Genomic DNA, 27,361 nt, shown 5'->3' on the forward strand with positions numbered 1-27,361 from the left:
ATTATATTAAAAATTTGATTCTTAAATTTCCCAATGATTCTCGATAATATATGTATATATAATTGTATTTTGTCACCGAACGAAGTGAGAAATAGAAAAGCTTACAGATTATGCAAAAAAAAAGGAGAAAAAAATAAGTATAGTTAAGTACTTAAGTACAAATAAGTGAAAAGCACTATTCATACATACATACAAACATGTTATTTTGTAAACTATATGTATAAAAGAAAATATACTTACGCTTAATCGAATAGGTACAAAACACAAAAAAAAAAAAAAAAATAGAAGCAAAATGCAAAGTTGAATAAACTGAATTGGAAGAAAAAGGTATATGAAAACAAAATATTCAAATATAGTAGGGTCTTATAAATGGTATGAAAGGGAAGAATATCAGTAAGACAGCAGTACACATCCCTAAAAACTTAAGGATTTATTTTTATTATAAAAGAAGAAGAAAAACAAAAATTAAAATCAAATACTTTTCCCTTTTCTTTTTTTTTTTGTGTGAGTAAAACTTTTATTGAAATTTATTCTAAGCTACGAAATGTGTGAAAATAAACCAAAAAATAAAAACAAGAAAGAAACAGAAAAAAAATGCTTGAAAGATTTTTTTTGAGTTTATTTTCACTCTAAAAAATCGAAAAATTTCTCAAAACGTGTACCAGGATATTTTCTCTCATCTCTTTGTTTTTGTTTTTTGTTTTATTTTCTCTCCTTTTTTTTATGAATATTATGAATTTTTAATTCCGTGACCATTTATAATCTTTTAAATTTATTCTACCATCACGTAATGTAATATTTGTTGAATTTTATAGAATAATTTTTTTTTCGTATAAAAAATTATGTAAATTGTACTTAAATATGTAAGTGTGTTGAATTGTAATAAAAATTTATACAATGAGAAAATCACAAATTTTAAAAAAGTTGAAGCTTTTTCAGCTTACTTAAATAGTTTGAAGAAGAAAACAATTTTTTACATATACAAAAAAAAAATGCATATGTTTAGTAAATTTTTTTGAATATTTAATAAGTTCCACTAGCATGTGATCATTAATAAGAAATTAGAAAATTAAATTTAAATTATACAAAGGTTTTTTTTTCAAATATTTGTAATTTCCTTATGGTGAAAACCGTGATCTCATCATGCAAATTAATTTTATAATTTTATTTTTTAAATTTTTTAAAAAGTCGATTTGAAATGAAAGTATAACAAGATTTTTGCTATTTGAAATCCAAATTATAACAATAACGTATTTTGTTATTAATGTATTGTAACGTGGACAACTCCCCATAAATTTTGTGCATAGCTCTGTGGTTCAACTCGTATAGAGGTGATTCATTTTGCTCGTATGATTCTAGTTTGAGATGAAAACTCTTATTCAATTTTTCTGACTCGTAATTTGTGCTATAGTTAATTTTGTGATGGAGTTAAATTTAATTTGTGTATTCGTATAGGTAATTAAAGTATTCGTATAGGTAATATGTAACGAATTAGTTACATTACTTAGTATTTCAGACATTTTTATTAATCTTGAGTTGAGTACTCATAACAGCAATTAATCTATAAACTTATTTTATAATTTAATTTAAAATTCATTTGAATGTAGTTTAATACTTACTGAAAGTGAATTAGCATTCAAGGAACAATTAAATAAAATTAATAATAAATTACCATTAAGTATAAATAAAAAACAATCATTATTTTAATTTTGAAATTCGATTTTACCTTATACATAACTAAAAAAAATTAACTGAAAGGTTCATAAATCTTTGCAAAACAAATTTTCAAGTTAACAAAACACAATAAAATTAGTCGCATACTAAATTTATTAACTGCAATTAGTTTGAAATGACGAATAATTTTCTGAAGTGACTACACACATACTTTAAATACAAAAGCAACTACAAGTCGTAAAGAGAATTAACAATTTCATTGTTACTTACTACGAATGTAACAAAATATTTTAACACTAAAGTTTTAATTTTTAAAATTTTACTCATCAAATTAAAAAAAAATATTGAAAATGAATTAACCCAATAAGAACCGATGTTTCATTTTAGCAATTTTATTTCATTCAGCTTTTTTTGGGATTTATGGCTTCTAATGAGTTAAAAACGAATGTGAATATTTTTGAAAGTAAAATCTTTTGTCTTACTTAATTTTTCATTGAAATTTGTTTATCACTTTAACACTTTTTATCTAATTGAAATCAACCTACATATTTAAACTATTCATTTAGTATTTTGTGATCTTATGTGTAATACTGATACATACAAACAATCAATTATGAAAAAGCAAAATCTCATATTCTATTGAATGTGTTGAAGTGATTAAGAACAACTTTCTAGAAATTGTTTATATATTACGTTCTTTTGAAATCACAAAGTTTTGAACGTTCTTGATCTTCCTTCCCACCTGGTGTAACGTATTTTCCTAAATTTTCGGTATAAAATATTGGAAATCTTTTTGCCTCCAGGCTATGCAATAAGCCTATACAATAATATGCAATAAATGAATATTTACAATAAGTATGCAAAATTGGAAATCTGAATTCTCAATTTGCAGTTCAAATTTAAACTTTTAAGCCTTTGAAGTTGATAGACTTTAAAAACTATATAAGTAGATAAAACCTTTCAATAACGTTCCGAAATGCAGGGGCTTAAAGTCAATCTTGAACATTTTCTGGAAATATAAGTATGACTCCGTTTCCACGTCAATGAAAGACGTATGGTTAAATATGTATACTTTGGAAAGCTAAAAATTACCCAAAATCGTTTCAAATTTCGGAATCACATGGGTTTGAACAAACAAACACTGCAAAATTTCTTGTTCAAAAATACTTTACAGTTCATTACTTTTAGCAAATTTAGAATCCCTATTAACAGACATTTTATTTGGTGTATCAATAATTTTCCTACCCCCACACTGGGGATAATTAATAAAAATGAAGTTCTGAAAATATTCTTTTGTTCACCGATTTCTCTCCTTCAATAACTGATCAAAATTTATAACAACATTTTAAAATTGTATGCCTCTTTTGTTATAAAATTGTCCATAACCTATGAACTTAGTTGTACTGCGGAGTTAAAATTCTTGAGGCGAGGCGAGATAAAAATTAATAATAATTTATCAATAAAAAATTATCAATAATTCATTAATTAATATTATGGAAAAGTACAAAAAGTTTGAGTATCTACACAAGTAAATGTCCAACAACTCTCGTCAAACATCTTCATACATGCATATTGCGGTAGATTTACATTCATATGTTAAAAAAATTAAAAAAAACCTTCACATGCTATGAAAATTCATTTTCGACAGCGAATAACATAAGATAGCATTTTACAATGCAATTACATAACACGCATAGATTTTTCTATGTACATATATACAATATCGTACTTTACTGGACGTGACTGTTTATTTATTATAAAAGTCATAGGATCATCTATGGGTGTTTTTTCTTGTTACTATTGTTGTTGTTGTTGTATGGCTACCTTAAGCTTGCAATACGAATAAAAATGCATTAAAAAGTGAATTCCATCACTGATAGTCATTGAAAATATTAAAATAGTTGAAAATGAGAAACAAAAGCAAAGAACAAAAAAAAAGTACAGTCTGTCATCTTTCATTATGACCGAGCGAGCGAGAGTGAGTATGTTTTTGTTATTGTTTTATTTTTTTTTTGTATTTTCTATTTCTTTCCTATGTGGCTATGTAGTATGTCTGTAAGTATGTGTATTTTCATTTTATTTGTTTCTCTTTTATATTTGAGTTTTTTGTCTCTTTTTATTTAATTATTTAATATTAAAAAAAAACAGCATTTTGTTTTTATTTTCTTTTTGTTTTACCGGCAAATTATTCTACTATCCCGGCTTTTTTCGTTTGTTTTGCTTTTTTTTTTCTTGTTGTCTCTCTCTCCTTCTTTTATACTTTATCATAAGCAGCTTCAATAATTTTTTTTTACCTTGGTTTTATTTTTTTCTCCTATATGTACGTTTTATAATCGAATAGAATCGTAAGGTAAGGTATGTAGGTATTCGATGTGAATAAAGTGTACAAATAAAAAAGTCATGAAAAACCAGACTAGCGAGGAAAATTTAATTTTTTTTTTTCATTTTTTTTTTGATTGTTTGTCGCCTTAGTACCTATGCATGTATGCATTTACGCTTATATTTTGAAAGCAGATTAATATTTAGATCTATACAAACAATGGAGAAAAAAAGCAAAGTACGAAAAAAAAAAATAGATGAACGTACAATGTACTTATGTATACAATATATATATCCATGTATATGCAAGTAGATATATGTGTGTATATTCTAATAGAACAGGTAAAAGAGAAAAAAAAATGGCAAAATTGTAATCAAAGAAAAAATAAAATAAAGTCGGATCAAACCAATGGTTTCATAATGTAGCCCTTTTTGGTTCTATAAGTGAAAATGATGCTTTTAAAAGCAATCTATATTCTATATTATTAAAACCAGTATTTTCATTCATATACAACAATATTTCAAAGATTGCATACATTTAGGATGAGCAAAAATCCTTAACATAATGCATGAATTTAAGGGTTATTTATGTAAGTTAAGAAAAATAATTCTACATTTGTAGAAACTTGAAAAACTTGCAGTTTCCGAAATAAAAGTTGCCACAAATTTAAATTTTAGAAATTTCGAGAGGCGATAATTTGAGAGAGAGTGGAGGAGTTGGAAAAAACTTTCTCACGAAATAAATTTCAGATTCCGCCAACTTGTGGTCTAGAAGAAAAACGATATTAGAAATTTGGAAGAAGCGGATTTTAGATAATGGTAAATTTTAAGGGTATTTGGAGTTATATAAATTTTAGGGCGGGGCAGACAGGCAAAATATTTCTTCTTTAGCAATAAGTTTCGAGAAAAAATCTATATACAGATAAAATTTCAGCTCGCTATCTTCAAAAGTGTAGAAGTTGATGGATGGAGGGACGAACAAAGTAAAACTAAAAAGCATTTTTTTTTTTTCAAAAAATTTTTTGAGAAAAGTGCTAAAAAAGTAACTGATTTCACTGCAAATGTATTGAAAGTTTTATAGTTAAATCAAAACAAGCACTAAGTTATTTATATAAATAAATTCATTTATTAGCAACGTTATTGTGAATTTTGTTTGTGTGCGTATATAGATTTGTGTAAGAGACATTTAAAATTCTCATATAAACTCGAATGGAATTCATTTATACTACTGTACAAAATACATTTTTGTTTTTTGTTTTTGTAACTGAGTAATATGCACTTAAAATTCCAATTGATAATATCAGAAATGAATATTAAAAATCAAAAGTATTTTCTATTTATGCATTCATTTTGTATAGTTAAATGCGCGTTTACAATAAAAATTCACTTTTAAAGTAATACTGTTACATATAAGTATATTTATGTACTATTGTATATAAGATTGTAAAAAAAAATATTAGTAATAAGCATTGTTCATCGATTAAAGAAAGTGAATTTTAAAATTGAAATCAAATTTAAATAAGTTATTTTTCCTTTTTGTAAAATTTTTATTCAAAATTTGTTAGGATTTTCTTTAAGTATAATATAAATTTTGCTATTATGTACATGCACTTAATTCCGAAATCATTCAAAATATTTAGTTAGTTTTTTTTTAGGTGTATCAAGTCGAGTTAGCAATTACAATATTAATAAAAATTTACTAAAATTCTGATTTGGTGCAATTATTCTAACACAAATTTGATATTATTTTCACACATTTGGTACAGATACTAGAATCACCAGAATGATACAGATACCAAAACTTTCTCTTACCAGAATTCATCAATATTGGCATATCACAGATTATAAAGTGACATAAAAAATTACTTTTTAATTTCAATATAAATAATTTTAATTTATGTACCATTACTAATACACTGAGAAAAAACTGATTAATAAAAACTGTTCAACAAACAAGAAACAATTTTGCTACCGAATTCAAATGTTAATTTTCTTATTATTTTTTCAGCAGTCTTTTTTTCTATTTTAGATTCTTAGAACACATCATTTGGACATACAACTTAATTATTTAAGTTAATATGTAATTAAGTAAGAATGTAATTTATATTTAGCAGGCACCATATCATAACTGAATTCGGTAAATGTCAAATAACTTCACGGAATAGTATAAAATATTGTAGTTCTACCTAATTATTTTAATAATATAAAAGTTTCAATTCGGTCAAGTGACAAAATAGGAATAAAATCAGCGCTTATTGCAAGTACGACATTTACTTGCCAGAACACTATTATTCATAAACAACTATTTCTACCTTTATATTAATTTTGCTAAGCCATTTGTACATTATTTTAATATAAAATTAAATTATGCTAAATATAATGTTAAAATATTATGCTAAAATTCAGACAGTGCGGAAACAATTCTATAATATAAATATTTATTATAAATTAATTAAAAATGTATAAATTACTTAGTTCTCATGTTGTTTTATTATAGTTTAAGTTTAATTCATATAATATTAAAATGATTTTGAATAGAAATTAAATATTTTTTAATTGTATAATTATTACAAAATAAAAATTAAAATTGCATACACGAATGAAAATTGAACACTCCGCTACTACTCTTCAATTTTTTAAATTGTAAAGCTTTAAGTCTGTATAAAATCAGAGTAACAATGAGATTATAATAATCAGAGTAACAATGAGATTTAAAATTAAAATTTTATGAAAAAAAAAGAAAGAACTAACATAGCGTTTAAATGTGTTAAGTAAACGTAATTATATTTATTGTTATTATTATTTATTCAAATTATCCATATAACTTGCTAACAAGAAATTTTTATAATAAATTTCCTAGAAATTAAATTAAGTGTAAGAAAATTGTGAAACACGAAATACGATATTGTATACTTAATTATCTCACTCATTTATTCATTCAATCAAATGATCTCTTTCTTAATAAGTAAATTTTTCCATTTTAATTTAATTATAAAATTTAAATAAATAAATTGATTTATTACAATTAAAAGAGATAAAATTTATGATTCAATAAAAAACCAATTAAAACGAATAAAATAATTTTTTTTTGAAGTAGTCTTAATTTTACGTTAATTAAAATTTGTGATAATTAGAATTTTCACGTATAATGTGTGCATACTCGCAATCACTTAAAAGTAAATGCTAATTTATTTGAATAAATTACAAATAAATTACGAAAATTAAATAATTACTTAAGAAATTTTGAATTAAAATTTGTGAATTAAGTTTTGTTTTATGAAAAAATTTTGTAATTTTAATATAAATATTACAGAATTGGATTAAATGCAGAGTAATTAATTTATATTTATAAAATATTTAGTAATGAAATTACAAAAAGAGGGAATCGTGATATATCCAACACTTTTAATTTATTTGACTAATTATGAGGAATTTCTGTTCTATTCTTAAAAAATCATAATCTGAAATCTTGTTTAGCAAACTAATTCTTCAACTTGTTATTACACTTAAATCGCTAGAAAATTCAATTTCTTCAAAAACATTTGCAAATTTTACCAAAATTTACAAATATTACTTGCTATAAGAGTCAAACTTTTAACTTTAAAATCGCTACAATTTCACAAAATCGACATTTTAGTCAAAATATGTGGCTTGCTCTTTAATTATTATATACAAGAACTGTTGTAAGTATAATAGAAAAATAATAAACATCGAATAAATTTTTCACCTTATACAAATTATTATGAGTGTACAAAAATGACTAAGCTACATATTTTCATTAAGAAATAGAGTTTGTAAAATAGTACCAAATTTCAGTTTTCTCTGATTTTAGAATATACTCTGTGAATTTTAATAATCATCGAGAAGTGAGTCAGTGATAAAGCCTTTAAACTATATAAGTTACATGCTATTAAAGCTTTATGTGTATATATATTCTTAATGGAGTCCCCTGATAATATTATATTCCGATAATTTTGTTTCACTTGTTAAATTCATGATTTTTACAAACAAAAATATTGAATTTTAATAATTTGTGACTGCGTCTTTAAATGGAAACATAATAACATTAAAAAAAGAGTAAAATCTTTTGAAATATTGCCTAACGAAATTTTTTCCTCAATTCAATCAATCAATTAGTAAAAAATTCAATTGATTCTTCTTTAAAATTTACAAATTCTATTATTCATGCATTCGAAAAATCTCATCGTTCTACACAAAAAAATTCTTTTGTTAATTATTTGTACAAATTCGAAAAAAAAGCAATTCAAATCATTTTACATCTAGAATAGTTACACAAAAAGAGTAAAAATAAGAAATAAAAAGGTCACCTCGTTTAATTCCCCAATGTTCGTCTTACATTCTCTCTATTATTTGGTGAATCCTAAATGATAAAAAAAAAACACAGAAAAAAACTTCTTTTCTTTTTTAATATTTCGGTATTTTTCTTCTCTCTATAGTTCTGCAGTGCCGTACATCACTACCTTCTAATTCAAGTATACAACCAACCCAAATACCCAATACTTTTAGTCAAGCCTCGATGTTCCACAATTTTCAATCTCTTTTGTGTGTTAATAATTCAATTTTTAATTCTAATTTTTTTTTTTCCTTTCATATTAATAATATTAAATATTAAAAGTATTATTGTATGTATTTGAGAAAAAAACCAAAGTAAATGTTATAAAATTTTTTTTTATAAAATTAATCGTGATTCTCCAAAAAAAAATTTGTATAAGTATATATAGAAAATTTTATTAAAATATCCTAACTATATTTTAATTTTAAAGCAATTATTACATAATTGGGGTTGCCATTGTTACATTAATTTTAAGATTTACTATAAGTTCGTATCAAAAACTTGAATTCTTAAATTTCTAATTTAAAATTTTGAAACAATTGACAAGTAATTTGAATAATGAATAAGCAGCAAAAGATGTGTGAATTTTGAAGCCTCGTAAAACTCAAAAGGAAGATATACAGGGTGAAAAAATAATGCAGAATTTTTCGGGGAGATTGAAAATCAAGGGGAGAGAAAATAGAGAATTTTTGTGTTACTCGAATCGTAGAAGAGAGTATTCCAAGATTGATTGAGATAATGGTTTTAAAAATCTTTTGGAAAGGAACCTTGAAAAATGTCATATTCATGTTTAAATAAAACAAAATGAATTTTATTACCGATCACTACGAATTGGTTATTTAACAAAAACCAGTCAAATTGTGAAAAGTCAATTGGGTCCAATTCGATTTTTAGATACTAATTCTGTTTATTTTGTGTTGTAAATAGAAAAATTAAAACAAATCTATTATATTTTCTCAATCTAGTCCTCGATTGTTTATACCAGTATTGTCTAACTTTTACTTACTCATGAGCAAAATTTTATTGTGACATTTTTGGAGGGCCAAAAAAAAAATTTAAATCTTATAAATGCAAACAATTCAATTGTTCCAAAAAAAAAATTATTTCTCATTCACAATAGATATAAAGTGTTTTGTAATTTTAGTGAATGTCCTGCCCCATAATTTAAGAAGTACTTTGTAACTGCAAAGAGCCACACAATATCATCAGTTGTATTCTTAGCAAAAAAGTCTCCTGCTTCCATGTCTGTTGGACGGCACTGGATAAGAAGCTTAAATATAATAATTTTTAAAAATCATTTAAAGTCTTTCGCTGCATTTTCTTCATTTTAAAGCACCAATTGCGTAACGAAAAGATTTTTCAAATCATCAGGCTAAAACTTGTTGAAAAATTTTTCTGTTGCACAAATTTTTAAATAATTTTTTAAGAGAAGATTAAAAACTTCTTTAAAATTAATGAAGCATTCTGGTAACTCAAATCCAAAAACAAGACAAAAAAAAAACTCAATTTTGAATTTTTATTTGTTTCATATTTCATTCAGTCGCATAGTCATTGGGGGGCATTTTCAAATATGACCTTTCAATAAAAAAAAGGTACATAAATAAGCAAAGGAGTAAAAAAAAAAACACAAATTATGAAAAAACCGGATATTATCAGAAGAAGAAACGTGAAGAAAAAAACCAATTCACAATTTTCATTTTTGTTTCTCACTTTTTTTTTTCTTCTTAATTTTATTCAAAATAGTAGAAATTTATATAAGTACCTATAAGTCGATATTCTCTGACAAAAAAAAAATCCATGGCCAAAGTCAAAAATTAGAGAAAAAAAAACAATAAAATTGTGAATAATAAAAATAAATAAACGAAATAGGTAAAATAACAAAAAAAAAAAAAAAAGAAAAAACAAAACATTTAAAAAAAAGCATTCAAAATGAACAAAAAAAAAAAAGATGTGAAAAATATTCGTGTCTTTCCCACAATTAATGGAAATTCACGAAACAAGAATCAAAGCGGACCAAAAAAAAAAAAACAATAAAAAACAGAAGAAGAAAATGTCAGTTGATATTAAAATATAAAAGAAAAATTAGAAAATCAGTTAGAAAAGTTAAAAAAGTGCAAAATAAGTGGAATTTTCTCTAAACGGTAGAAATAGATTTTCTTATTTAAGCAAACAAATCGATGGGTCGAATTTGATATCGCATAAGTATACAACCTTATCATACCAATAAAATCAGAATAAAATAATTTATTTCGGATTAAAACATTTTGAACTGAAATTTAACCTAAAAAAAAAAAGAAAGACAGACAAGAAAAAATATGAAAGAAAAAATTTAAAGAAATTGAAAAAGAAAATTATTAATGTAAATTTAATAATTTACAAGAGTGTCTTTTAGAACAGTGAGTTTTTAAAAATTTATTAAGATAACAATAATAACGGTATTGTACTTATTACTGAGCACAAAAAATTTACAGCGCTGCGTTTTCTTTAATAACCATCGAATCATGCCCGTTAGAAAAGATTTTTGATATTCCAAAACAAAGATCACTTTACAAAAAAATCCAAGTGTTAAGAACTATAAGTGTAGTTATGTAAAAAAAAAAAAAAAGACTGCAATGTTACGTCACTTAGAAAATTTCGAATTTTTTAAATCTGAAATATTAAAAATTCAATTTTCTTAAGGTTCTGTAATTCCGAAATTTAGAAAATTTACAGATTAATTTATAAAAATAAACAATAATTGCTGGAGTATTCCTGAGAGAGCACTTGTCTTAAACTTTAATATGTTCACTTATACATTTAATGTACTCGCAATTGCAAAAAAAATTAAAAAAGCAGACGAATCTCATTCAAACTCACTGTTTCTTGGAACTTGTTATTCTCCTTGTTTAGGTTTAATACAAAAATTTTTATCTATACTGACTCATAAAGAGTGAGTGTATATATACAATGTATTAGATTTTAAATGGGATCATTCTGTGACATAAACCTACTACTTATGCTGAATAATTTCAGGCTCAAAGTATAACAGTTTTAAAAACAAAATATTAAAAATCGTAATCCTAATTACTAACCTAATTATTATTTGAATGTTTAATTAGTTTTCTGCACATATGACAAAAATAGAATAACATGATATCCTAAGAAGCTAGAAAATCTAGTTTTCAATTAATATTGCACGCTTATGATTAAAATATGAGAGATATTGTAAATTTAATTTTTATTATTTTGTATATTAAACAAAATTTAAATAAAATATTTGAAATGTTTCAATTTTATGGATGCTAATATTACAGGGGTGGCCAAACTCCATGACAGTATTAGCCATTTTTCAAAATTTGAAATTGTTCGCTTCAAACTTAATTTCAAATTATTCAAAATTCCAGGTACTATTAGCAAGAACAATACAAATTCTTTCCTTCAATATCGGATATAAATTTTAAAATCGGCCTGGACTGATTATATTCGAATACGCCATAGTTTATCTTTATTCGCGCAGTTTTCGATGAGTTATATTATTCTTAAATTGGACGGGAATAAAATTTGCTATGTCGTTGCACTTATTTTTTCATATTTTTTTCAGTAAGTAATTTAAAAAAACGTTTTGAAGCATATTCAAAAATTCAAATTTCGGCTCACGGGCCACTGTTTGGCCACAAAAAATTATTTAGAGAAAATAAATTAATGTCAATGCTTAATTTGAATAAATTCTTTAATTAAAAACTTAACAATTATTTTCTCTATTATTTCCTAAAGATACTTACTAATATTATGAACACATCATAGTTAGTTGGGTATGCTGCTTGCATTTTAAGAAATTCAGAGAAAAAAAATTCATTAAAAACCTTTAATTTTTTTTTTATTCTCTGATTAATTAAATTATTAACTAAAGCATAACTAAACTTGTAAATTTTTTTCGAAAAACATTGTTCTCCTTTTTTTTGCTGTGTTTTTTACGCTATTTTTTCAAATTTTTTATTACAATTTTTGTTCTTTTGTTTTTTTGAATTAATTAAAATGTTAGACCACAATTCCCTTTTATGGTGAAACGCGATAAATATTATAGAATATTTTATACACTTATACAATTATTATTTTAACGAATAGTTGAACGACCCCTTCACTATGCTAAAATACTTAGTTATATAATAATACGCGAGAAAGTAAGTAGAATTTCTATTTTAACGTAAGTATTATGTGTACAAATATTTAAAGTATAACAGAAATAAAACAGAAATATACTTATGTGTTTAAGTGAATGTTAAAGAGTTTAGAGGAATTTTCGCCGGTTTATCTTTTATATATGTATATGTATATGTACATATACCGTATGTATGCACTGTAGAAAATATTCAGTTTAAATTTCAAACCAAACAAAGCTAAAATTTTAAAATTGATAATTTAAAAATTAAATGACAAAATCAAACACATATGAAAGACCAAAAAATTTCGAAAGCCTTACATACAGTAGCAAACTATGTTATTTGCAAAGATGTCATTGCGAATGTTATGATCGCCTGTATACTTTAATAATACTTAACTCACGTTTTTCTTACTAAAATCTGGGATCGATCGAACCGGAAACGTTTTATATGAAAAGTCGATAATACACTATAAAATGCGCCACCTACTGGTGCATAAAAATGCGGTGACTCAATTTCGAAATAAAATTTTCAATTACCTGTTAAACTTGTTGTTAAATCCCGCATCTACAAATCTTCATAATATTATCTCTATAATTATAAACTATTACAAATATTTTGAGCAAAATTTTAGTAATTCGAAATTGACTATATGGCATTAGTAATTTTCTGAATTTCAGAGCTACACGAACGGAATTCATTATAAGACTGATAAGTTTTAAACCGTAAAGTTTTCAAGGGAAATACTTACATATTTGGTTTAAAAAATAAAATATTTTCTAAACGCAAAAATTTTTCGATTTAGAGTGAAGTTTTGAGTAAATAGTTGAGTAAATAATTTCTAAAACTAAGGGAATTTGAATTTTAATCTTTTAGAGTTTTAAATTTTAGAATTTTAAAAAAAAAGACTTGATGTTTTAAACTGAACAATTTTCTAAATTAAATTTTACATTTTTTACAGTGTGTATTTGTGTGTATTCAAAAATATTTAATTTACATAATACATAGAAAGTACATTGGAGTACATACAAATTTTCATGCATACAGATAATGTGCATAAGTATATCTCTGATTTTACAACATCACACGAAAAAAAAATCAAAATATTTCCGTTAAATGCACTTTAATGCATTCACTACACACATTTGTACACTGTACGTGAATGTACATATGTACGTAATAATAAATGTAAATATAGATGGTTTGTTGTACAAATGTATGTTAAAGGGAATAAAGAAGAAGAAAAAAATATTAAAGTAACTAGTTTGGAAAGTTTTATATTTCACATGAAAATTCTATTTAAATGAATATTAAAAGTACAATAACTTCAAAATAAAATAAAAAAAAAAATGATTCTTCTAATGAAAACTACTTAATAGATTTTGCTTTCGACTTATGGACAATAAAAACTTTAAATTAGAACGCTTATAAATAGTTAAACAAGTTTGTAAATTGAATTGAGAAGAGCGGCTTCTTTAGGAACATGGCATTTTGTTAATTAATAATTTTTTTTTAATTTAAGAAGTGTGTTCGAATAAAATATGTTTTTGGAATTCGAATACTCTTAGTATTAGGAGTATGTGTGACCCAATTAAAGAAATATTTTAAACGACAAAACTGTTCTTGAACATTTCTTGTATAGTAAATTTGCAATAGAATTTCGCGAAATATTGAGTAGAATTCTTAGCTTTGAACATAACAAGTTTAAAAATAACCATTAATGTTACCCAAGTTCAACCAAATTTTGTTGGAATAAATTAAAATGAACGCGTTGAGAATAAAGATTATACATGTATAAAATCTTGGTCTAAATTAGCTGGGTTTTAGTTTTGTCTTACTGTCATAGAATTAAATTCTTCAATAAGTATTACAGAAAAATTAAATTCAATTTTCCTAAATAATTGTCATACTCGCTTTTGTTATCAAAATCTAGCAAGAGGGATGCAATGCATTTAACACAAATTAAATGTATAGGTGTGCAAATCAAATAAATTTTTCTCAAAATTATAAAATTTCTTGATTGAATTCTTTAACTTGAGTTTTATACAAAGATACAAGCTTTGTCTACAAATTATAATTAAATAAAAATTTAGTTATACAAACCAAAATTTTGTGCCAAATTTTTAATAATTAAATATGAAATCATACCCTTACGCCGCAACTGTATTTTTCAAAGCATTAAGCATTTTATTCATTTAACTTGTAAGTATACTCATTCATTACAGAACTTAGTCTCTTAGCGAAGCTAAAATTCTTTGTCGCGACTTATATATACATTCCCACTAAGTATAGGAAATTATTAAAGATTCGTCGAACTGAAGCTTTAGTACATACATATAATATAGAAACCTTACAAATTAGTGTACAAAATTTACAAGTATAAAAATAATAAAAAAAAAAATCAGAAGTTATGAACTACAAATACAATAAAACCACACTTTTAAATTGTTATAAGAATGAATTGAATGATAACACTTTGATATACATTCATATACATGTATGTATGTACATATATATGTATTAACTTATAAGTATAACGTATGTATGATATTAAAAAATTCTTCTTAATAATCCGATTACCTATATTGTATTTCATAGTTCTCGTATATTTAAATCATAACCAGATCTAAGAAAATTGAATGAACACTGAAAATACACATATATACAAATATATTTATATGTAGGTTGTATGTTAATATTTCGAAATATGCATTGACATTCATTTAAGGTATTCATATTTTATTCATATATTTGTTATAAATGAAACTGTGATTGCAATAAAACCACCATATTTATTATAATGATTTAGTGAATAAAAATAATTTAGCACAGATATATGTATAAGTATGTGATATTAAAGAAAAATATATTATGTATGAATATATGTATATATGTATGTATGAGAATGAATTATGTTATTCTATTCAGTCATTAATATTATATTACTGTTTTACAGTTTATGTAGGTTTAAGTACCTTTAAAGTTATAGAATTTACAGGTTTGGTATGTGTTAAAGTACAGTCAAGAATTTTCTAATTGAAGAAAATTATGGAACTATAGTCGGAATTATACAGATTTATATGAAATATTTACAACCAAACTTTCAATCATCCAAGGCAATGATTAATTGCCTTGGATGATTGAATGCTTTAACAATTGATTTTGCAATTTAATTGTTAGAGCTCCCGCTTTGAACCACTTTGAGTTCAGTTCGAAAAGAATGTTTGTTTTCCGTTTTTTTGCCTTGACTCGTTCCCTCCATATTTGTGCAGTTGTATAATAAAATTTTCGGTGTTTACTTTGAAAAACTAAGTGTAGAAACTCATAATTCTCGTTAGAATATTCGGAATATGAAAAGTAAATCAATATGTAATCAACTATTAAGTATACAATTTTAGCCAATTTCAAAGTTCATTTACATTCAACAATTAATTTTGCTCACCTACTTTAAATTTTTTATTAAGAATCGCACAAATAAACCAAGTTCTAATAAATTTCCTACTGTTTGCATTCAACATTAAGTATAGAAATTAAAATTGATTTATTGTGCTCATTTTTTTTTATTATTAAGTAAAACAAAAAATTTATTATTTATTAAATAATTTAACATTAGGATCAAGACCCTCCTTTTCCGAAGGTAAACATTAGTTAAAGCGTTATAAAACTCATTAGAGCATAAAATAAAAACTCATGTTGAAATTCTGAAAACAAAATAAATTTATGATAGCTGAGTGTATTGAACTATGGTGAAGATGGTATTAAAAATCTTTGATTTTATTTGTAATATTTGCATCAAATGTTGTGTATTTGAAAGTGTGCTTATAAATAAATTATATCTGGTTAAATACGGACAGTTCTAAATAAGCAAATAGAATTTAGAATTCATTCAGTTCGTTAGTTCGTATATACCTTCGTTCATGTTTATATGAAAAATTTTTTCGGCAATTTAATTTGGGAAAGCAAAAATTTACAAAAACCGAACAACTGCAAGTCTTTCAAAAATTGGGTGAATTACATTACAATCTATTTTGCTTAGAGAAGGCACTGTTCAACGAAGATCGAACGATATTTCAAATGCGAGCCTTCCACTTCTAAAGAAATAAGTAAATGACTTTTATGATTTTTTAAGTAATTTAAACATTTGTTTTTACTTAGAAGAAAACTAATTACGAATTCGGCGAACAGAATTACTAAACTAATATTTTTACTCACTTTCTTAACTGAATTTATGATCATTTTAAGAAGATTTGGCTCTCCTCTCAATAACAAAGTAATAGAACAAATATTGTGCATGCCAAAATTTTTGAAATTTGCATAAGAATTTTGCTTAAGTTTTTGACCAATAAAACTTCAGCTATACATTTCCTCTAATTTAAATAATCCTTTATAAAAACATGAATAAATTTAGTCTAATTCTCAACCATTGAATTAAATATGAATTAATACTAAAAATTTCGCAAAGATAAGCCCTTAAATTCTGAATACCTTTACAAAAACTCAATACATTTTCGTTAATGTAACCTAGAGTTGACCTAATTAACTTTATCTACTTACTTCTTTAATAATATTCATGCTCGTTTGTTTTCTTTACTTTTCTTATTTTGTATATCTACAATATTAATATTAAAATAAAATTCACATGAACGTCAACCAGTCGTGTCATCTAAACAAAATGAAAAAAAATAAGAAAAAAAAGCAAAGAAGGAGCTAAGAAAAAAAAAATCATTGTTCCGTCTGATTTATTTCAATTTCTTTAACATTCTTCAAACAGAAACCGTTCAAAATTGATGAAACTGTTTCTTTATGGCCCTGAATCTAAAATGAAAAGCAAAAAACAAATTTTCAAATTCTTCTTGTTTTTCTTTTTTGCACTTTTGTCATTTTTTAACATCTTATTTTACCTTAATTCATCTATTATAAAATAAACAGTTAGTTTAGCTTAGCATTTTCTATCATCAACCGAACAACACCTTATGATTAGTAAGATAAATTAAGGGAAAAACAAAAAAAAAGAGTAAATATTCGAGGTGTTTTTTTTTTTTTCGTGTTTTTCATTATCGTCGACATTCGTTATTCCATTTCTGGTAAGTCATTACTTAAAAAAGTTTGTGTAAAATATAGAAAACATAAATTCCAACTCAACTAGTGATTAGGTTTTTGAATTTTTTGTTTTTGCATCAGTTACTTACTTCCAATTGTCCTACATTTATTATGTGAGTCAATGTGTTGTAATTTTTAGAACCATAAAGGTCGTAAGTAAAATCGAATTTTGAAAATGAATTTTATCAAGATGTGAAATTAGAAATTCGAACCACAAAATATGTACTCTTATATTTAGTTCTTAATTGAGACAAAGTTCGCAAGTTTATATAAAAAGTCTTATTTAGCTAAATTATACTTAACAATGTTTGTGATCGCCAATATAAAAGAAGTATCCAGTTCAATTAATATAAAACTTTAATCTAAATCGCAAGGATTTTCAGAAAGTATAAAAAATTTGCATAGATGAAGGCGTAAAATTATAATAATTAAACATTAATTTATGTATTAATATTTTATGATTCCTATTACAGAAACACAATGACCAGTCAAGTTTAAAATTCTTAATTCTTAAAAAAATTGTTGTCAGCACTAAATATATTTAGCCCTTTAAATTCTCCTTTAAATGGAACAGTGCGTAAATGATCGCTGAAAACCACCTGAGCCTTTATATACATGCAAAAAAATTTTTGTATCAGTAAAAACTGATACGATTTAAGCTATAAATCTAGTGTGTATTCATTAAATAGACTAATTTGATATCAGTTGATTTTTGTTCTATACTTAATACATTCTTCATAGTGGGTAGATTTGCTCGGCTTTTAAACCTACATTGCAATTAATACACCATTGGAACAGGCTATTTTGCTATCATCATCATGCCGTGAAATACCAGGTGGAATACACTTGTCTTTTAAATGTCATATTTGGGACTATTCATCAGGGCAAAACCATTTTTTTTAACGATAATTTCCCTAAATTTGCGTACAAATGATAATTTTTAAAACATTTTACGAAATTGCATATATTAAGGCACAAAGAATTTACTCAAACATTTTAAATTTTCTATTATACAAACGATATCAAATCTTACACGTATTTTTTCTAGATTTATTTTTTTTTTACAATAATTTTTTAAGTTACAAAAAAAAAAAAAAAACTTGAACTAAGATGAACTCAGAAATTAAAAGAAGATAAAAAAAATTTTTTTTTTTTATTTTCTTCTCTGCTTATTATGTGAATATTTTTTTTTGTAGTTCTCTCCAATAGGAAGAATAAGGTTTATTTTTTCTCTTGTTCTTCTGCTTTTTTTTTTTTTTGAAAATAGATAATATCACCCATGGAACATCTTCACCTTCCTTATGTAGTCATGTATAACTACACATTATTTAAGTATATGTACGGAAAATTGATACTTATACGCTATACCACGAACACATATCTTACCTACAGGGAGCTCAAAAGTAAATCAGTGTAAGTCACTTTCGAATTAAAGATGAGTTGTTGCATGCAATTAAAGCTTTATTGTTGAGTTATTCGATTAACAAAAGTACTAAGCTCGTTCCTCTTACAGTTTTAGTAATTTTGCGAAAAAATTGTTTGCCAATTATTGTTTTCTATATGAAAATTTTCAATTTATTTCAAAACTGAAATTTCCTAGCTTACACAGATTGGTTTCTGAAACCCTCTACATTATGTTTTCATATTAAATCTGTTATACTTCTATAATATGAATTCTATTTTATATGTACATACATTTGTATTTCTTCTCTAATTTTTGTTTTTTTGATATTTTTTCTTCAAAATTGTAAGTTTATTCTTGGAAGCTTTTTTAAGATCGTTAAATTAGCATTCAAAAGAAAATGAGATAAATTTGTTTTCATGTTTTTTTTTTTTTTTGTTGTGTTTTTTGTTATTTTCTCAGGTAACTATAAGTATTTTAACTGGTATTTTGCTACTACAATTTTTCTTAAACATTAAGATGAAAAAAAGAGAGAAAAAAAAATTAGAAACGGTTTTCTTTTTGGGAATTTTATGTACAAAAATTTTGTTTCTCTTTTCTTTTTTTAGTGGTTTTAACCTTAGCAAATTTGGTTAACCATGATAATATTTTTTTTTTGGTGGTATGCTTCGTTTCTTGTTCTCATTTCTTTTAAGAAAATCTTTAAAAATGTTGAAATATGTTAATTTATGTGTTGCAAATATGTAAAATTTATGTGGGTTATTTAATTTGACATAAAAGACCAGCTTGATATCATGTTTTTTTTTTTTTTTGAAAATTCTCAGGTACTTATGAAACTAAAATTGTTATTTTGTTGATTCAAAAATAATTTTTGAAAACAGAACCCTTTTTGTATTTAGGAGCAAAAAATCTAAAATTAGAACTGATCTCAGGTTTTGAAATAAAAAATTAAGGTAAAATTATAGGTTCAAATTTTTTTTGGACTCGTTCTAAAATATTTTACGAGTAATGTTGAAAACTTCGAAATAAATGTTGGATAAATTTTGAACAGTCGGAGTAGAAAATTTAGTAGAAAAATATTTTTGCTAATTGAATAGAAAAATATTTTTGATATTTTTGATTACAGACCCTAAAATTTTATACAAATTGAATTACAAGATTAATCCAATTCGAAGATTTTAAATGTAGTATTTACCTATACTACAAAATCTACAACAAATTCTGATGACTCTCCAAATATTCAGGCTGAAATTATTTGATAGAGCTCAGATATTGAAAAATCAACTGATTGCTTTTCAAAATTTCTACAAAAAATTAATTGTTGTGATTTTACCTTTGAAAAGTATTACAGTTTATCTGATGATAATAGAGTAATTTCAATTGCATATACGATTTTCACCATACTCTGATTCTTAGAATTTGTCATACTTATATGTAAACGGCTGAGATGAAAATCCCAAGTCAATTTAGTACGAACTTACTGTATTAGTACGAGCTGTATTTTTTTTCTCCCAACATGATTTATATTCTTGTAAATGGAATTTGGAGCGTTCAAATAATATCCTAAAAGTGGTTGTTTTAAAAAATTATTGTCCGGCGAACCAATTTTTTTTATCTTCGTATTTTAATTTTCATAAAATTAGAGTGACCATAATATTTTTTTTTTGAGAAATTATGGTCACCCCAATTTAATTTATTTTATTTATTAAAAAAAAAGCTCATAAAAAATAAAGTATAAGTATTGAAGCTATTTTAGTAAAAATCAAAAGTAAAGCAAAATTATGTCCAATAGTCCAATAAATTTTTATTTAAGAAAGTAATTTTAAAAAAATTTTTCTTTATCAAATTTATTGAAAAATTTTTGTGACATTTTTTTTTTTATTACATAAATTTACGCAATACTTGCTCATTTTCAAGTACATATTATCCCACATACAGATACGAAAGCGAATTCAATAAAAATAAACTCTTAAGTACTTTTGAAAATATTCATGAACTTTTGAAAATATTGCACTGAGTACATGATTATAAGTGTGTAGATATGTATATGTATGAAAAATCAGGTTTTATTTATTATGTATGACAATTCATATAAGTAAAATTATGTTGCACATATTTTGTTCAATTTGATTGCTGACGGTTCATTTATAAATTCAACAATTTTACATACCTGAATTATAACAATTATAATTATGTGAATGTTAAGTATTCAACTATAAAATATTATTAAATACTTTTTTGTAAGAGAGGTGAAAGTAGCACGTCATAATATATTAAACTAAAAATTTGTTATTATGACAATTTACTGTCACCTCAGTAAAAGTAATTTTAGTTAATCTATGCTTAGCTATGAATTGTACATCACAGTTAATTTCAAAATTTATTTCTCATATACATAAGTATATATGAGTTGATTGCTTGTTTAAACTCCGTTGTGTCGTAGCAAATAATATAAAATTTCTATGATAAATTCCCATCCAATCCCATAGTAACTATTTTACAATTTCATAAGTACTTAATAATTGAAGGCTTAAAATATTTTTATAAGAATGTCTGTGAGAGAGAAAATAAAATTATCCGGATTTTTTTTTATTAATACTTATTACTGAAAAAATGTCTAAAATATTCTTCTAATTCCTTTATACATACTTAATACTCGAAATACCATTTGAAATTTTTCAAATTTAAAGAAATATGAAAAATAATTAATTTTCTATTGATTTTATTTCGGGAAAATAAAAATCTGTTCGGGCAATTCGTGCTGTGATCTTTACATTTCGTTTCAGATTCTCTTCTATTAATTTTCATACCTGGTTTATATATTAGAAACGCGGTCAAAAACAAATGCGGAAAATTTAAAAAAATTTTGAATCGGAGAGAAATACAAAGCATATAAGTGCCACGATTCCAATAATTTAAACAAAAACTTACAATTAAGAAAGTAAACAAAGCTAAAATTTAAAACAGTTAAAAACGTTTCAGTCGACTTTAGTCAAATAAATAATACCCTATAGGCTGATGTATGGTAATCTAAAACGATATAAAATTAAAAAAAGAAACCATGGGTAAGCTTTTTCAAAATTATTCAGGCGTAAAATTATAAAGTATAAACTATAGTCCGACACTTTCTTGCCCAATTTCATGGAATTGACTCAATTAAATTTTTTCAATATTTGAAATTAGTTGCTACGGCTGTATGGCAGCTACTCTATTGAAGTAATTCACAGAAACTTTTAAAATATATCTGAGTTTTAATTGGACAAATGACTAATAAAATAAATTTTTTATAATATGTAATCTCTTTTAATTGTATGGCAGTTACCTAAACCGTAGCTAACCCAGTGACAACTACAACAGTTGTCCTTGACAGAAAAGAAACTGTTTTTGAAAATTTTGTTTTCATTCGCTCTTTTGATTTTTGAAATTTTGTGCGAACGAATTTAACATATATACATATTCACATATGACAAATGTCTCCTTCAAATGATTACAAACTCCATACCAAATTCAATACACAATTAAAAAGATGTAGGGTATAAAAAGAATAAGAAAATGCAAAGAAATAAATCGCTGAAATTTCCATACTTTTTTAAGTATCAATTAACTAAGCATTTTTATTCATAACAAAAATTCACCATGAGCTCAAAATACCGATGACGCATACTTTTTTATTATAAGAAACAACCAATTTATAAATGGACATACTTACTGTACATAGTAACTATATTTATAACCGCGCGATTAAACTTAAGACGAAGACTTTGTTGCTGGTTTGTTTTTATAACGTTTTTGAGTGAGTCTTACGAGTTTTTATACCCACAGGTTTTTTTTTAAATCAACTTATTGGTTTTGATTTTTCCCGTTTTTTTTTTTAAACGTTTTCGTAATTTGAGCTATAGAAATTCTTAATATTTTTAACTGATTTTTTATGGCGATGATATACGAATATCTAAGATATGTATGTTAGTATAAGTGTGAGTAAGCAAATAAAAAGTCATAAGAAATTACCGGTTTGCTTAATTATAAACAAACTGAAAAAAAAAAGTTGTTTTAAGAAGTTATTTAAGTTCTATCGCACTTAAAATTTAGATTTTATTAATAAAATTTCTACTTTAATTAATATTAACCCTTTCGGATTTATGAACATCAATTTGAATATTATTGGTCAATTAAGATTGAATTAATTAAATTTGAATGCTTTGAACTTTCCGTGATTTTTGTTCGATTTTGAAAACAAGTGTGACATTTTTTTTGTGGTCACACCTTATGAAGCTAAATTTCAAGCAAGTGTAGCAAAAGTCCGGTATTTTTTTTTTCAAAAGACTGTAGCTCGAAAACGAGTATATCTTCACCCCCTCTAAAATTTTCTATTGGAGACTGATCAAAGAATCATTCCTGAAATTATTTTCTACCTTATGTGAAACACCCTGTATAATCAAAACAAAAAATCGTATGTATGTTTAATAATTATAAAAATTTGCGATTGTTTTTTGAAATTTCACAACTAAATTGACATTTCTTTGTTAGAAATACGATATCTCAACAGAATCAGTAGCAAAGGAAATAAGACTGCCATTTCGAATAAATTTCTGATCATGTTGCCAGTAAATTCTTCTCTATAATTCGGAAAATATAAGCAAAAGAACTTGAACAAGCAAAAAAATTCGTTTAAATCCTAAATTCGTTGAAATTTGACACTTGATTCGGAACAAAAATTTTATCCATATTTGATCCTCTAACCAATGGTATATATTGTTCTGAATCATCCTGTATAATAATATTAATATTAATATATGACTATGTATTACATACACATGCATGCATATATACAACATACAATTATAAATAATTTTATAATTTGTTGTTTAATTGATTTTTGTGGTTGTAATTATTATTGACATAAGTAAATTTTACATACATACATAAATACTTAATGAATTAGAAGAAATAATAATAATTATTATTAAATTATTGCTTTTTCAATGAATTCATAAAACAAACATTACTTATGTGAAAAGAGAAAAAGTTGTAGGTGGTATTTTGTGTAAATTCTATATACATATATGTATATATGTATGTAGTAATATTATTTTTAAAATTTACAATAATTTTGGATAAGTGCTTTTAACTTATTTTTTAAGTAAAATGCTTATGTTAAGTAAATTGAATTCGTGAATACACAAGAAGAAGAGGTTGTGTGTTAATATACAAGAGTAAATTTTTAATTATTTAATTAAATTTAAAATTGAATTAATATTAGTAAAATTAATTAGCATAAACGTTGACTATAATTGAAATTTATAAAACAGATGGAGAAATTACGTAATGTTAGGAAAACAAAATTCTGATGTTAATGTCAGAAACTCTTAGCATCTTTATGTAAAAAGTCCACTTAAGTAGCACATCTCTAAATTACAACATATAAGCAAAATATTAAAATCAAAGTCATACCAAAATTACATAACTCGTTTCTGTTAGTTAATCATCAATTAGAGAGCTACATAAATAGGCACCTACCTACATACATAACACAATTACCAATCAAATAATTTATGCAATAAAACTCACTTATTTAATTCAAAATAATATTCAATAAGTTGGAGGCTACAAAAAATATTCATAAATCGTGTATAAAAGTTCAATAAAAACACGTGTATGGAAACACTTTAAAAAACAAAAAAATAAATTCTCATTTGAATGTGTGAAAATATTTGGTTAAATATTTAAGTGTCACCATTAAAATTCATTGAAATCGAAATCAATATACATTAAGTAAGTATAAGTAGTATAAGTCTAAGTGAGTATTAAAAGAATTTCAAAAAGAAATGAATAGAAACAATAAAAAACAAAACCAAAACTGTCCCATTAGTCCATATAAAGAGCAAAATTTGAAAATTTATCTATTCAATTGTGTTCATTTTAATGAAGAAATATATATATATATATATATACATAGACTTACTTAATTGTATTTAAATAATATGAAATAAATGAGACTATTTCCATCCCATATTCGGCGTACTAAACAATGACTTCATTTAATAAAAAAAATGGATAATAAAATATTCTTTTGAAATCGAATTTTTGTGCGGAATTCAATACAAAAAAAAAATTATAATAAAAATTTACACCACTTATAACTTCTATACACACTTATTCATTGTTATATTTTAAAAAATTAAGAAGAAGAAGAAAAAAAATACAATTAGCTTATTATAATATAAAATTGAATTCATAAGTAAGGTACTTAGTTAGTTGTATTCCAAAAAAAAAAAAACTAGAGTCTATAGACTTTACTTAATAAAATTTTATTTTTGTATTGAATACAGAAATTCAATGGCTATATTAAAAATATTTTATTGAATTCGTTTCAAGAAAACAAGAATTTATATACGATGTAAGTCAGAAAATCAAGAGTTACTATTCAAATATCTTTAACTATAAAATACACTGACAAAAATTTAAAGTTAATTTCTTGAAAATTTTGTTGTAAACCATAAACTTTTTGGTTTTTTTTTAATATCAGACATCCATTGCTTAGATCAAGCATTAAGCATATCCCAAATAGGCGCAAATAAAAATATAATTTTGTTGCAACTATGCAACTATGTTGTAACCAAACAACAGCGCAATCATTTATGGGAAAGGAAGCAAAAAAGGGGGGTATATGTAGGAAAAAAGAGGGAAGAGCATAAGGGCAAGTAAAATAAAATGACGAGCACAATTTAAAAATAATAATAACAACAAAAAACCATAACGACTAACAAAAAAAAAACCGACCACAAGGCAATATAATAGATAATATAGATAAATTAAGATGAGAGAGGAAGACAGGAACAAGAAGAAAAGAAAATTTTAATACAAATTTAAATTAGATAAAAGTCTAGATACTAATAGCAGGATCTAATACCAAAGAATTAGAATTAACAAAACGCAACATTATAGTGACCGGTTTATTCCTACCAATAATCAGTAGAGTGATTCCTTTCGTTATCCCTATAACAAACCTAATCTGCCCTAACAAACTCTATACGTGCCCTCAAGGACTGCAAATCGATCAACATCAACCTAGTCTCACACGACGGCAATCTAAAAGGATCAGATTAGCCCAAGCCCCTCAAAGCGAAACGTAAAAATTTCAACTTCTGAACAGATTCAATACGAAAAACATCCACAACACCTGACAAGCATACTCAAACCTGACAAGCATACTCAAACCTGACAAGCATACTCAAGAATTGGCCTAACATATACAAGCCTAGGACACATACAATTGCTTCGCAACATACAGATCAATGAACTATGTCTTAAATAATAAAATCCAGAAAAAATTTTAAATACTAAAATTTTAAACCCTAAAGCCGAAAATTTAGTCTTGTTATACGATTTAGAAATTATTTACTTATTTACTTACTTATTCCAAATGTTAAGTATTTCAAATTTAAACTCTCGGATTTAAAATTTAAACCCTATTCGTTTAAACCACAATTCCTGGTTTAAATCAGGAAAGTTGAACTTTTAAAATTTTGCGACTTCAAATTTAATCTATACATTTTTTTACAGTGTAAGTAAGAATTCAATTTTAATATAAAATATAAGTACATAATATTCACATATGCAAAGTAAATTTTTAAAAGTGATACTTGCAATATGGAATTGCTAGTATCACTTTTAAAAATATTTTCATTAAATAGATTTAAGTATATAGAAGTAAATACATGAGAGAGTTAAGAAAATATATAAAATTCTTTACATTGTATTGGAATATTAATAATACTAAAGATTTTAATATTGCAGCAGTAAAGCAAAAATTTTAAAATCACAGCACTTTTTTTTATGTGTTAATAATAATAGTGGAAAAGTAGTACTTATAGTAATAAAAATTGTCAAAAGATGACTAAGTAAATATTAAAACAGGTTGTGATGAAAACTTTGCTAAAATTACTATTCGCCAAATTAAAATAAATACGCAGCGCAGTTATACGTAATTGTTATACGTACAAGAGTTGTCTAAAATATGTATAATAATTAACAGGTATGTCCCTCGAACATGTTTCGAATTTTAAGCGTATTATTTAATTATCTAACGATTCTTAGATAATTATTTAACGATTTCAATAATTTCAAAGAACTTGTCAATTGTACACTCCAGTTATAGTAGTCTACAATATCACTTATTTATAGTGGTCTATGGTATTGGTCTATATTTTGTCTATAAAATAATTAGAATAATATATGTAATACAATAAATAATTACATATTGGGAAATAAACATGTTAATTACAAAATTGCAGACTGATTTTACGCCACTGCACACAATTTTATAACAGAAAATAAGCATTTTTCGCATTGTTGCCCAATTTACAAGTTTTT

The 27,361-nt window shown here is 24.6% G+C and overlaps 1 protein-coding gene across 11 annotated transcripts in view; it reads right to left on the reverse strand.

The window, feature by feature from the left end:
• LOC129612078 (protein lap4-like) overlaps positions 1–27,361 on the reverse strand; it is a 324,013-nt gene that overhangs the window by 285,413 nt on the left and 11,239 nt on the right. The gene's annotated exons all lie outside the window — the stretch shown is intronic.

This window comes from Condylostylus longicornis, unplaced genomic scaffold, assembly GCF_029603195.1.
Source record: "Condylostylus longicornis isolate FDR11 unplaced genomic scaffold, ASM2960319v2 ptg000055l, whole genome shotgun sequence".
Classification (NCBI taxonomy): Eukaryota; Metazoa; Arthropoda; class Insecta; order Diptera; family Dolichopodidae; genus Condylostylus; species Condylostylus longicornis.